The 15041-nt window shown below is 39.2% G+C and overlaps 1 long non-coding RNA gene across 3 annotated transcripts in view; it reads right to left on the bottom strand.

Moving 5' to 3' along the window:
- LOC136792817 (uncharacterized) overlaps positions 1–15041 on the bottom strand; it is a 407046-nt gene that overhangs the window by 134883 nt on the left and 257122 nt on the right. For all 3 annotated transcript variants that reach the window (XR_010837281.1, XR_010837280.1, XR_010837282.1), the window contains exon 3: positions 13396–13473. This is a non-coding gene — a long non-coding RNA (uncharacterized lncRNA). The remainder of the gene's footprint in view (positions 1–13395; positions 13474–15041) is intronic.

Below are 15041 nucleotides of genomic sequence, written 5' to 3'. Positions count from 1 at the left end.
ATAAAATGAGGTGATGCAGTTGTCTGCCCTGTGTCTTGTGGTATGCTAATAATAATTTTAAAATTAGGTTTGGATGTATTAACACAGCCAAACAGATGACTTACTACTAATAGTGATCTTACACATTTCTAATGATCTTCTTTCTCAAATACATTTCACCACTGAAAAATGAGTGAATTTTCCAGATGGAAAGTTAAGTTTACCTTTTATAACACCCACATCATGAGAATGAAAAAAAATCAAGCATGATGGAAATATTTCCATAGAACGTCTCTGCTTGAGTTAACAGGGCATGTTGACACACCCAACTTTTTCTGAAGGTCTTGTACTCAGCCCTGGAGCACTGAGGCTGGCCTCCGCACCACGAAGGCTCACTGGCTGTTGAACTCTGCTGTGCGTTCCTTACTCGTGAGTAATTCTTGCAAATCTTCCACTGCTCTCACCAATCATTTCTAACGGTGGTTGGCTATCCTTTACTATAGGGGAGATCTTACTGCTTCAATTCTTCTGTTTCTTTTCATGCACACTGGGTTTATGTTTAAAGATAAGAACCGGAAACAACTCTTCTTCTAAGATTGCTAATTACCGCCACTAAATAAAGTGCATAGTACTTGGGACGGCTCTTTTTCTCAATGTCCTTCCTCTCACTTCCAGTCCTGACTGATGATGACAGAAAATCTCACTGGCTGATAAATGATGCTGTGTAGTAGTCATAGTAATAATAACAAAAAGAAGAAGAAGAAGAGGAGGAGGAAAAAGAAGAAGGAGGAGGAGGGGGGGGGAGGGGGAAGAGGGGGAGGGGAAAGAGGAGGAGGAGAAGAAGAATGTATACGTATAGCTGATTCACTTCATTGTACAGCAGAAACTAACACAACATTGTAAAGCAACTATACTCCAATTAAAAAATTTAAAAAAAAAAAAAGAAAAACAGTAACCTGCATGTATTAAGCTCTCTCCTAAGGACTTTGGATATGTTGACTTATATTGTCTTCATAACAACCCCATAAGGTAAATTTCACTTTCTATATTTTTCAAATGAGTTGACCAAGGCATAGAAACATAGGCTACCTGCCAGTAAGAGTCAGAGCCTGGATTTCATCACTGGACATATGGCCCCGGTGTTCCTGTTTTCAAGCATTTAGTTTTAAGATAGATTTTTTTAAGTTTTCACTCTGTAATAAAGCATGGATATATGTATATTAAGCAATCACTAACTTTCATCCTCTATTTTTCTTTTGAATTTTATTTTATTTATTTTTTTATACAGCAGGTTCTTATTAGTTATCTACACATATTAATGTATATTTGTCAATCCCAATCTCCCAATTCGTCCCACCACCACCACCCTGCCACTTTCCCCCCTTGGTGTCCATACATTTGTTCTCTACATCTGTGTCTCTATTTCTGTCCTGCAAACCAGTTAATCTGTACCATTTTTCTAGGTTCCACATATATGCGTTAATATACGATATTTGTTTTTCTCTTTCTGACTTACTTCACTCTGTATGACAGTCTATAGATCCATCCATGTCTCTACAAATGATCCAATTTCATTCCTTTTTATGGCTGAGTAATATTCCATCTTCTTTATCCATTCGTCTGTTGATGGGCATTTAGGTGGCTTCCATGACCTGGCTATTGTAAATAGTGCTGCAGTGAACATTGGGGTGCATGTGTCTTTTTGAATTCTGGTTTTCTCAGGGTATATGCCCAGTAGTGGGATTGCTGGGTCGTATGGTAGTTCTATTTTTAGTTTTTTAAGGAACCTCCATACTGTTCTCCATAGTGGCTGTATCAATTTATGTTCCCACCAACAGTGCAAGAGGGTCCCCTTTTCTCCATATCCTCTCCAGCATTTGTTGTTTGCAGATTTTCCGATGATGCCCATTCTAACTGGTGTGAGGTGATACCTCATCGTAGTTTTGATTTGCATTTCTCTAATAATTAGTGAACTTGAGCAGCTTTTCATGTGCTTCTTGGCCATCTGTATGTCTTCTTTGGAGAAATGTCTATTTAGGTCTTCTGCCCATTGTTGGATTGGGTTGTTTGTTTTTTAATATTGAGCTGCGTGAACTGTTTATATATTTTGGAGATTAATCCTTGCAAACGAATCCATTGATTCGTATGCAAATATTTTCTCCCATTCTGAGGGTTGTCTTTTGGTCTTGTTTGTAGTTTCCTTTGCTTTGCAAAAGCTTTTAAATTTCATTGGGTCCCATTTGTTTATTTTTGTTTTTATTTCCATGACTCTAGGAGGTGGATCAAAAAGGATCTTGCTGTGATTTATGTCAGAGTGTTCTTCCTATGTTTTCCTCTAAGAGTTTTATAGTGTCCAATCTTACATTTAGGTCTCTAATCCATTTTGAGTTTATTTTTGTGTATGGTGTTAGGGAGTGTTCTAAAATCATTCTTTTACATGTAGCTCTCCAGTTTTCCCAGCACCACTTATTGAAGAGGCTGTCTTTTCTCCATTGTATATCCTTGCCTCCTTTGTCATACCTAACTCATCCTCTACTTTGCATGAGGACCTATGGTAAAACCCGTGTACTGTTTTACAAGAGGCAGCTTGGTATAACAGAAAGAACATAAGATGTATAGTCCTACAGAAATGAGAGGACATTTGTCCAGGCATTCAGTACATAGTAGTTTGAACAAAGTCTCTTCAGTTTTTAGTCTTTTTCTTCTACCTTTCCTAGAAGACTAACAGTGCCTTCTTTGCACATGAGTGTGTAATACATGTTTGTTGTGGTGGTTATGATATCTGCCATACTGGTTATTTCTGAAGTGTATTTGCTCAGAAACATCTTATCATACATATTTTTGCATACGCATTGCTGTTTCAATATTTTAAGATTCAGGAGGACTCACTTTATTCAACAACCTTAATTAAGTGCCTGCTGTGTGCCAGGCATTTTGCTGGGTGACGAGGCTAAATAATGAATAATACAGATTCCGTGTCCTAAAAGTTCTTATAGTCTATGGGGGAAGTCACTCATATGGAGAAAGTCACATGTAATGAAGAAAGTGATAAGATAAAGGTAAGAGACAAGAGGGGAAGGGCTCTTAGAAAAATCTAGTGTTTAAATTAGGGGGAAAAGCCTAGGAGTTATCACCTGCTCTGAGACTTAAAGGTTGAAGAGTCAACCAAATAAACAGAATTGGCAGGAAACGTCACAGGTGCACCTCAGCCCTTTAAGTGAAAGGTGGAGTGCATCCAACATGGCCTTCTGCCAGGGTTCCTTCAGTGGACGGCAACACTCACTTGAAGAAGACAGAAACCTGTGGGTCTCTTTGACTTGATCTTCTTCCTCTCCATCCACAGCCAGTGAGTCATCAAACCCAAGGCATTCCACTTCTAAACGGCTCTGGGACCCATCACTTCTCTCTACCACTTTTGCCACCACCGTGGTCATTTCTTGCCTGTAGTTGGCAATGGTCTGGTAACCAGCTCCCAGCCTCCAGGCGTGCCCCACCCATCTTTTCCTACTACCCTCCCTCAAACTCATTCTCCACACTGTAGTCAAAGCACATTCTAAATATTATTCTAAATATTTCCTTGAGGGGAAAATAAAAATCGTTCAATTACTCTCCATTGCTCTTGGAATGAAATTCAATTTTTTTTTAAGGGAAATTTTATTTATTTATTTATTTTTGGCTGTGTTGGGTCTTCGTTTCTGTGCGAGGGCTTTCTCTAGTTGTGGCGAGCGGGGGCCACTCTTCATCACGGTGCGCGGGCCTCTCACTATCACGGGCTCTCTTATTGCGGAGCACAGGCTCCAGACGCGCAGGCTCAGTAGTTGTGGCTCACGGGCCTAGTTGCTCCGCGGCATGTGGGATCTTTCCAGACCAGGGCTCGAACCCGTGTCTCCTCCATTAGCAGGCAGATTCTCAACCACTGCGCCACCAGGGAATCCCCTCAAATTTTTATCATGACTGACAAAGGCTTGATGATTCAATGTTGCTTATTTTTCTAGTCTCTTTGTTTTATGGTATTATATCATATACATATGTATATCACTTTGCAACTTACTTTTTTCTTTAACATTACCTTTCTAAAAATATTTTAAATTTATTTTTGGCTGTGTTGGGTCTTCATTGCGGTGCGCGGGTTTTCTCTAGTTGCGGTGAGCAGGGGCTACTCTTCATTGAGGTGCATGGGCTTCTCATTGTGGTGGCTTCTGTTGTTGCAGAGCAGGGGCTCTAGGCGTGCAGGCTTTAGTAGTTGTGGCACACAGGCTCAGTAGTTGTGGTGCGTGGGGTCAGTAGCTGCGGCGCGCAGGCTCAATTGTTGTATCACCTTTGTCTAATTCTTTCTCACACTGTGATCAAGCTATACTGAACTTCTTAAGTTCTTTGAATACATCTTATTTTGCTTCTAGGCCTCTACATGTGTGTTTTCCCAATAGTTTAGGATAACAATTACTTATCCCAAAAGTCTCATTTTAAATATGGCTTCCTCCAAAAAGTGTTTTCTGAACTCCCAGATCTAGGTGAGGAACTACTCTTATGTTCTCCCAGAACACATTTTACTAATTTCACTATATTATAAGTGGTTATTTCCTTGTGTAACAGAATGATAAGTTGGGAATAAGATGCTAGGTGGCAAAAATTCCCATATTTAAAAAAAAAGATACTTGCAGAGGAATCTGGAAACCAGGTTAAGGATGTAGATGATTGAAGTTGAAGTAATCAAGAGGTACAATCTTCCAGTTACAAATTGTAATCAGATTACAGATTGTAATCTTCCAGTTACAATCTTCCAGTTACAAATTAATCTTATTAATTACAAAATTAATAAGTCATGGGGGGACTTCCCTGGTGGCACAGTGGTTACGAATCCACTTGCCAATGCAGGGGACATGGGTTCGATCCCTGATCCGGGAAGATCCCACATGCAATGGAGCAACTAAGCCCATGTGCCACAACTACTGAGACTGAGCTCTAGAGCCCATGAGCCACAACTACTGAAGCCCACGCGCCTAGAGCCTGTGCTCCGCAACAAGAGAAGCCACCGCAATGAGAAGCCCGCGCACCACAATGAAGAGTAGCCTCTGCTCGCCGCAACTAGGGAAAGCCCGTGGGCAGCAACAAAGACCCAACACAGCCAAAAATAAATAAATAAATAAATAAATTTATTTTAAAAATAGGTCATGGAAATGAAATATACAGTATGGTGACTATAGTTGACAATACTCTATTACATATTTAAAAGTTGCTAAGAGAGTAGATCTTAAAAGTTCTCATCACAAGAAAAACTTTTTTGTAACTACGTTTGGTGTTAGATTTTAACTAGACTTATCTTCGTGACCATTTTGCAATATCTACAAATATTGAATCATCGTGTTGCACACCTGAAACTAATAGCAGATTATATGTGAATTATACTTCAATTAAAAATTAAAATAAATAAATTAAAGAGATAGTTTGTTTAGAGAAACTACGAGAAGGGCTGTGAAAGAACCAGTTAGGATGCTTGACATTTGTTCTGAAGCTTGAGATGACAAAGAGACCAGGATTTGGCCTATGTCTAAGAAGACCAAAGGGAAATGGTATGTCTAAAGCTGCCTGTCTGGTGACAGGGCTAAGATGAAGCTGCACTGGGAGCAAAATATGCTTTCATGGACAACAGGGCAGAACTGTGTACCCAGGGACATGATGTGGGCAACCAAGGGGGAGACAATGTGAGGATAATATTTAACGGGACTCCAACCAAAAGGGCTTCTAGCCAGAGACAGGTGACAGAAACCGAGGCAGGAATTATAAATAATTAGCCAGAGGACAGGGCACTTTAGTCAGATGTTTTCGGTGGGAAAGTCTTCATGGGAACATGAAAATGCCCCAGAAAAAGATTAGCTCTGACCATTCACCCACCAAGCCCAAAGAGCCCCAATCTAGGCTATAACTGTGTCCCTTCCTTGGCTGCTCCTTCCTCCACCCAACCCGCAGCTGCACCCCTGCTGTAAATTTTCCAGACTCATTTTTCTAAACTGTGGGAGGAAAGAGAATTTAACTTTAAGTGAATCAACATTGTTATTATTACACTGAATTCCTCCTTTTAATGACTAAACCAAGGGTATTCTCATGACTAAAAGTGTCCAGAAGACATTTTATTATTTAAGTGTGAACAAAAAAATTATGAGACTTGCCTGAGATTTCCAACTAAAAGGAAAAGAAAAATATGAGTTACTGTTTCTAAGAATATAGATGTGAGCAGTGTGATTATGGTGTGTGTAGGTGTGAATTTCTTTGTATATGCCTGTTTGGGGTTTCCTGGCTTTTTGAATCCATGGGCTGATGTTTTTAATCAGTTTGGAAAATTCTCACAATAATCTCATTATATGTTGCTCCTTCCCTATTCTTTCCTTTCTTTCTGGAACTCTAATTACACATATGTTAGATCACTTGATAATGTTCCACATATTTCTAATGCTATCTTCTGTTATTTTCTAATTATTTTCCTCTGTGCGCCTCAGTTTGGAACTTTTCTGTTGAACTGCCTCTGAATTCATTGATCCCATTTTGTATTCAGTCTGCTATTACAAAAATCTAATGAATTCTTAATTTCAGGTGTCTTATTTTTATTTTATTTTCTAGAATATCCATTTGATTATTTTTAAACCATTCCATTTCTCTGCTGAAATAGTCCATCTTTTCATTTATTTTCCTTATCTTTTCCTCTATGTTCCTTATTATACTTATAATAGTTATTTTTAAATCCCTGCCTACTATTTTCATTATTTGGGTCATCTGTTGATCTGCTGCTATTGGATGTATTTTTTCCTCATGATTATGAACCACACATTGAACTTCCTATCATGTCATGTAATTTTAAAATCTGCACACCAGACACTGTGTACGTAGATATTATTTTGCAGCTAAGGTGAGGAGGACTTCAATCTAATCAGAAATTGAGCAAGGCTGTAGCTTTAATTAGTTTCAGCGCAACTCTTGTTTCAAATATCTTGGAAGCTATATTTGCTTAGTGCTTATTGTAAACCTTTCTCTCCAGTAATATTCTCTCACATACACTGTGAGACTTTTGGGAGATCCCTCTCTACCGTCTCAATCCAGTCCCCCAGCCTTGTAAGCCGCCCAGTACTCAGAAAATGTCCTGTGAAGGAGAAAACAAGTAGTTGGAGAAAACTACCTAGGCATTTGGAGTTCCTCCAGATTTTAATGTGTCATGTCTTTTCCGGTAGAATCTCTCTGCCTGTAGCAAACTTGACCCTACAGTTGCCAGTGCTTGCTTGGCAAATGCTCTCGGGGAGGAAAGTGGCTAGTGATATTTTCTCCCCTAGGAAAGACTTTTCATATAGAATTCAGTCCCTTTAAATTTCCCTGCATCATTTTCATCTCTGTAGCTTGTTGATATCTTTTTTGTTGTTTTTGCGGTACACGGGCCTCTCACTCTTGGGGCCTCTCCCGTTGCGGAGCACAGGCTCCGGACGCGCAGGCTCAGCGGCCATGGCTCACGGGCCCAGCCGCTCCGCGGCACGTGGGATCTTCCCGGACCGGGGCACGAACCCGTGTCCCCTGCATCGGCAGGAGGACTGTCAACCACTGCGCCACCAGGGAAGCCCTGATATCTTTTTAAAAGATACTTTTTATAAAGTTTATCTGGCTTTGTCTAGGTGGTTATGGTTATGGTGCTAGCAATGGCCTGAGATCTTCTACCTAATAAGTAAATAAAAGCAGAGTTTACTGAATGGTTTTAAAGTCCCATTGCAGGGGCAGGGAACAGTGCACATCGTTTTCTTTTTGCATTTATTAGGTTTTTGTTCTTTCAGTGTAAGTGCAACATTCGTCTTAGAGTGTAAGCTCTGTGGTGACAGCTGTGTATCTTACTCAGCATCATACACCCTGTGCTCACCACAGTGCCAGGCTCATGGCTGGGGTTCAGTAAATGTTTGTTGCATGAATAATTGTCAACATGAACAAAGGCATAGGGGTTTGAAATAAACAGCACAGAGTATAGGGAAATTATAATTTATGTTCTAAAACTAGAACTTTAAGTACAAGGAGAGAGTGATGGAAGATGACATTAAAGATATAGATGGGAAAACATTAAGAAGGGGTGTGTAGCTCGGATTTATCTTAAGTAATCACAGGCCACTGACCAGTTTCAAATGGGAAAATGATACAGCCAGCTGCACAGGATAGATTCTTCTGGAAACAGGTTTAAGTAGGAGGAGGTTGGTGGCAAAAAGGACAAGAGGGAAGCTGTTTAGTACTGTAGGCAAGAAATGATGAAAGGCTGATTTAGAGGCAAAGAGGAGGGAACAAGCATTTGGGAAGCTGGCATCAAATGCCTTTGTCACCCTCTCACTCCCATCTCAAAGAATAAAGTATGTAGTATGTGGGGATGGGAGGTTTACCTGAGGCTTCACATCCTGAGGATTCAGTAGAGAAATAGAAAAGCACAGGCTAATTTCTGGACAAAATTACTGATAGCAATGAATAGACCTAAGCATTAACAGACTCTGGAAAATCTGAAGAAACAATCCCATAGCTTCCTGAGAGGCTCTGGACAGGTGATCCACATGCATCCTGAGAGACAATGGGAATTACTTGAAATTCCCAGCCCTGGGAGAATCCCACTGGCCCTGCTTCAGCCAGCCTCCTGGTAAGGTGAGGAAACACCTTCCTTACCAGTCACTTCCTGTGTGTCCACCATTGCCGAAGACACCTCCAGTAAACTGATATACACAGGTGAAAAGGTCAAATGTCACTGAAAGGATCTCAGAAGCTTGAAAGAGGAACCTAGCCCAAGTAAACAAAACAGCTGCCTGTCAGTGGAGGTTTAGTAAAGGAGTAGAGGTGAATTTAAAAATGATTGTAAAGAGAATTCTTAAGGAGACACACACAAGAAAGTATTGCCAAAGATCAATCGGAGAGGAAAAAGAAAGATTTCTTAAAATAAAATTTAATTCTGCCTTTAAAAATCCAACAGATGACCTGAAGAATGGAATTGAAACTGCTGAAAAAGGAAATAAAGATCTAGAACATCAAATAAAAGAATATATTCGTGATGAAAAGCAAAAATAAAATAGATGGAAATTACAAGTTAAACTATAGGGATCATGGGAGACACATCTGAGAGACCCAATATAATGCAAACAGGAATTTCAAAGCAGGGGAAAGAAGAAGAAAGAAGAAATAATAATTACTTCCTGAGCAAAACTGAAGAGGAAAAAGAGTCAGAAAACATTTAGGAGATAAATACAGTAAGGCTCTTTAATATCATTAATCCCATTTGATTATGTTTTTAGAAACAACTACAATCTCTCTGATTAATTTCTGTATTTCCCAAAAGTTTATTTAAAAGGTCTAATACTTCAGAAGATTTCATTTTAAGAATAAGTCTGAGATAATGTTAATTAATTAAAAACATATCAAACAACAAGGTCCTACTGTATAGCACAGGGAACTATATTCAATATTTTGTGACAAACCATAATTGAAAAGAATATGAAAGAGAATATATATTTATATATATATAAAACAGTCACTTTGATGTACAGAAGAAATTAACACATTATAAATCAACTATACTTCAATTAAAAAAAAACCTATCAAACACAGTTGCTTCCTAGAAAGCTAGAGGTTAAAATTACTTTAGATAGTTCCAGCATTGTGCACAGAAGAGACACACAGCTGTGGACTTCCTTCAAACATGATCAAGATTTTTTTTCACCTCCACCTCCCATTCAGGATTCCCTGGAGTCTCAGGGAATAGAGACTCCTTTAGGGATAAGGCAGTATATTTCACGATGACTGCAAATATAAAGCCTTAATTCAACTGTCTATTGACACAGGTCAATGTTAAGTTGTTATAGTTTATTAGTTAATTTGTTAGCACAAGGGAATGTGATGAGAACAGGTTGCTTATAAAAGGTAATGGAAATGATGGGTTAGATTTTTAGGGAGGCCAGACCCAGATGGGAGATTTCAATGGGTCCTCAGTGAGCAAAAGCAGCTTGGACCTGAGATCAGAAGAGGCAGGGACGCCCAGGGTAGGAAGAAGAGCATGTCCAAAATAAAACTCTTTGTTCTTTGCCCCAAACTACCTACACCTGATTTCTCTCTTGTGTTCTCTCTCTATAAGTATCACAATGACTTGGGAGTTCCCTGGTGGCCTAGTGGTTAGGATTCTGGGCTTTCACCGCCATGGCCCAGGTTTAATCCCTGGTCCATGCGGCACGGCAAACAACAACAACAAAAAGATTCACAATGACTTCATCCTCCGTAGCATCGCTAAAATTTTGTGTATTCTTTATCTGGATTCACAGCACCATCCTCTACCCTGTCATCCAAGCCAATACTCCTGTGAGCCACCTCTCACGCCCAGTCATCAAGTTCTATCTGTTTTATCTCTTACCTATTTAAAAATGTCTCCAAGACCTTCTGACCAAGTGTTTGCCACATCTAACAGAACTAGGCTGGACTACGTAGAGTGTGCCAACATATGCCTCCATCCAACAGATTAGTGGTTCTCAAAGTGTGGTCCTCAAACCTCTGAGATCCCTGAGACCCATTCAGGGGATCCTTAAGATCTGAGCTACCTTTATAGTAATACTAAGATCATAACTTGCTTTTCTACTTTGTAGGCATTTGCACTAATGTATAAAATGCTGGAGCCGTAGCATAAATCAGTACAGTTGACATGAAAACTGTGTTAGTAGTCATGTATTCTTCACTGCTACACACTTCAGAGTTTAAAAAAAAATAGTTTTAAAAATATATATCTTTGATGGAGTAAAAACTATTATTTTTATTAAGTCTTAATACTTGAATATACATTTTTTTATATTACATGGGACAAAATGGGATGTATCCATTGAAGCACTTCTGCTACACAACTAAGTAGGATTGTCATGAGAAAAAGCATTCAAGTCTTTGTTCAAGTTGCAAGATGAATTAATGACAAACATTTATGCTTTTCAGACTTGGGTGTTTGTTCATCTGAAAAATGAACAAAGTCTGAGTCTGTCAGTTCAAGAAAAGCAATTGGCGGTATTTGTTGCCAATACAATTCAAGTTCTCAAGGACAAATTAGAACTTCGAAAAACTCCTATTTGCCTCTGTGAACTTAACAGCTTCCCAACACTAAAGACTTTCCTGATAAAATCAGTGGTGATATTAGTGAATGTAGGTTTTTGATATTGTACCATGAAATATGTCAACACTTAGAAAATCTGTGGAACTCAGTGAATGTATATATTCCAAATGACCAGTGTTACAAATCATCCCTGGGTAAGAGAACCATTCAAATAAAAATATAGATCAATGGATATTATTGTAACAGAGGAGGAACACTTCGCTGATGGTTTTAGATTCCATAGTGCAAATAATGGCTAAGAAGCGACCACTCGTTGAGTTCTGGTGTAGCAGAAAAGGAAAACACCACAATTATCAGAATAGGCAATTAACATATTCTTCCTTTTTCTAACTATATGTTTGTGTGAGGCTGTATTGTCTTCGTACCCTTTGAGAAAAATAATGTATCACATCAGAGTAAGTACAGAAGCAGACAGAAGAATACAGCTGTCTCCTATTAAAGAGATTTGCAAACATAAACAATGCAATCCTATTCACTTATATTTTAATTTTTTAAATGATCTATATTTCATAAATAATGCTAATGTTGTTACCACAAATGAGCAAACGTTTCTCTGTTTGAATTTTTAATATGGTAAACATTGACAGCCACAACTCACGTTAAAAAAAAAGCTTTTGGAAGTTTCCATTGTAAGAGAGTAAACAGATTCTGAGACTAAAAAGTTTCAGACCTGCTAGTGTATAGATAATTACATAACATCTGAAAGCCACTCAGGTTCAAATTTTCTTCAGTTCTATAAGCTTGATAAGAAAATTCTACAATATTAGCCTTAAAAAATACATATATCTATTTCTCCTTATTGTCTGGGCATGTTATGCCCTTAAGTTTGCTGTATGTTTTCCTAGTTAGATTAGGTTATCAGTATAATTAGAGAGTGATGTTATTTGGGGTAATTTTCTATTTAACTCTTAGTGTTCTCCCCAGTTCAGCCCTCTGTTATTGGAATGTCAGAAACGTTTCTTTTCTTTTTTTTTTTTTTTACTCACTCATTCATTTCACAGCCCTTCATGAAGCACTGTGTTAAGGCAGTAGGAATACAAAGGTCATGGCTTCCCTCAGGGAGCTTACAGTCTAGTAGGTGAGACAGAGGAGCAAAGTAAAGATCATAAAAAGAAGTTTCAGAACTACGATAAACATATGCACATCATGTAATAAAGGATTAGATAGGAATAGTGGGGCGTGACAGAGAGCCCGGGGGCGGTGGGCTATCAGGAAAAGCTCCCTAAGGACAAGGGACCTTAACTGAATGTTTGAAGATAAGGCAATAATCAGGTGAAACAGTCAGGGTGGTCAATCCTGGCAGAAGAGACTGAATGACCAAAGGTATAAGGGCAAGAAATGGGAGGGTGCAAGCAGTCCTGTGCTGCTGGGGCATAAAGTGTAAGGCTGCAGGGAGAAAAAGTGAGGCAATGAAGCAATAGGAACCAGAAGTTGATCTAAACCATGGTAAGGAGCTTGAGGGTCACCTGCTGGGCCAGTGGTGTTTAAGAGGGGCTCCATGAAGCCCTGGCAAGGACAGAAAACTGCAGGTCTGTGGAAATGCTTTGGATGGCCAGCATGATGCTTGAAAATGGATCTGTACTGTATAGCACAGGGAACTCTGCTCAGTGCTCTGTGATAACCTAAATGGGAAAAGGATTTGAAAAAGAATAGATACATGCATATGTATAACAGAATCACTTTGCTGTGCGCCTGAAACCAACACAACATGGTTCATCAACGATACTCCAATGTAAGATAAAAATTTTAAAAATAAAAATTAAATAAAATGGATCTGAATGCTTTTTTCCAATCTGACAGAGTCTTCAATATCCTCCATGGTCCTGTTCTGGTCTCTTCCTGCTCCTTCAGTCCTTGTAGGTTCCCCAGGCCACTGACTATTTTACTGACATTCAGGCCATTTGTGCTACACTGTCCATTTGTGTTCTACAGATGTTTCTCATCTGGTTTTTACCAAATTTTGTTTCTTAAACCCTTGATATGTGAACCTCCCATCCCCTCAAAAAACAAAACAAAAAAAAAAAAAACGAAAACTTTTTGAAAAGCAGAGAATACCAAACCCCTTCTCTGGAGATTTACAAAATACATTTGTACATTCATGTCACTGATATGATCCGCATTAAACAAAAAAACAACTAATTTTGTTTAACGCAGGATTTTTCAAGCAAAGCCGACCATGGGCCCACCCCTTTTATTAAGTGAATGGCGAGTAATTAGGGAGTGAAATGTTGACAACTTAATTAATTATTAATTAATAGGCCAGAAAGTTTCATTACCTTTGAAGAAGCAACACGTGGACTGACAGTGGAGTTTCCAATCGAGCCCGTGGATGTGGGAACACAGAGGGATGACACCTTTAGGATAGGAAAGGAAAATTACTGCCTTGCAGGAGGAATGTCGCATGAAGAACTCTGTAGGAATGTAATATACGGTCCTATCCATGAAGCGACTAGGTCAAACACAACTGAACAGATTCAGAGATTTGAGGGAACTTCTTCTAATCTGAGGATCAAGATGCCAAGGAATAAAAGACATGCATAAAACACTGAAAAAGAATGCAAAGGGCTATACAGTAAAGTCACTGTGGGCTTAGTTGTTATAACACATTTTTTAAAATCTTTGATTCTAGTAGAGATTTATAAAAAGGATGAAATATAGAAGTTTCCCAAAAGAAGAAAAAGGAGAAGGAAGAGAAAGAGAGGGAAAACAACCGTTACTTCCCAAAGTTGACCAACAAAAAGTAAGAAGAGGCCCAGACTGCATGGAATAGATCAACATTTGTTGTTTCTCTATTGGAGTCTGAATATTGTTTTTTTCCCTCTTTCCTCATCAAACTTGAGATACATACACAAATGAATGCTAAAAGCATCTTTGAATTTGAACAAATCATTGCATTTGGGTGTTTATTTTTTACCCATCCTAGTTGCTCTTCCTCAACGCGTGCTGAGTTCTAAGTGTTTAATTGCGAACGCGAGTTTTAGCAACTCAGAGATGTGCCATTTGTGAAAAATCTTCCTCATGAAATGCCCTTTCGAGAACCATGCAGAAAGAGGACACAAAATTCACACGTAGTAACAAAAAGTGAAAGCATCCTAAGTTTTTATAGGTGTTTAAATTGGCCAGCACCTCCGTTCTTTCCTGCTGAAGCTGTATCAGAATCTGTGGGCAACGTTCGTATTCTCATTTTCTTACCAAGGGGCACAATTCTGAAGACAGACTTTTGAAAAAGTTTTCCTTAGCAAGGAAACCAACATTTAATTCCACCTCAGCTTTGTGTAACATCTTACTTTCCTGATTGACAGCTGGATGAGCGCTCCTGGGTGGCCCGCTTCTGGGTGTATACGTCTCTTATTTTTAGGACACTGAAGGAAAGTAACTGCCAAGCAGTAGGGATGGCATGTGACTGAGCTCTCTTTATATATATGGTCCTATATGTAAAGTTACTGGGTCCTACCCCTCTCTCTGTACCAAATTTCTTTTTTTAAGTCACAGTTGGTGCCTATCGACCCTCTGCTGCCACATTTAAAATCTGCCTCACTTAAAGCCATTTCTTGAGGGTGCAGAAACAGGGTTTGGGAAGAGGGTTCTGGTTTCCTAAGCCTGCCAAAATACATATTTCGGAACCTATATTTGGAAACATGCTAGAGGCTGCACCCTCAGGATCTCTGAGGGTGTTCCTTGCTAAAAAAAAAAAAAAAAAAAATGTGAGGGGGGTGTTGGGAGGAGGAGAGGCAAATAGGAAGGGACTTCAGACATCACCAAGTCCAACTTTCTAAATCCTATAGGGGAAACTGAGGCTCGGGGATGCCAACTGCCCCAGGAATGTCTGCGCTGTCATCTTTATCCTTGACCAAGGCATTCATCTGCATCTCCCCCGGCCCATCTCTTGGACCTCCAGAAAGGCCGCTGAGGATGGGCAAGT

The sequence above is a fragment of the Kogia breviceps genome, chromosome 16, assembly GCF_026419965.1.
Source record: "Kogia breviceps isolate mKogBre1 chromosome 16, mKogBre1 haplotype 1, whole genome shotgun sequence".
Lineage (NCBI taxonomy): Eukaryota > Metazoa > Chordata > Mammalia > Artiodactyla > Physeteridae > Kogia > Kogia breviceps.
Note: the sequence above shows the minus strand (reverse complement) of the source record. Positions and strands in the feature narration are given on the sequence as shown.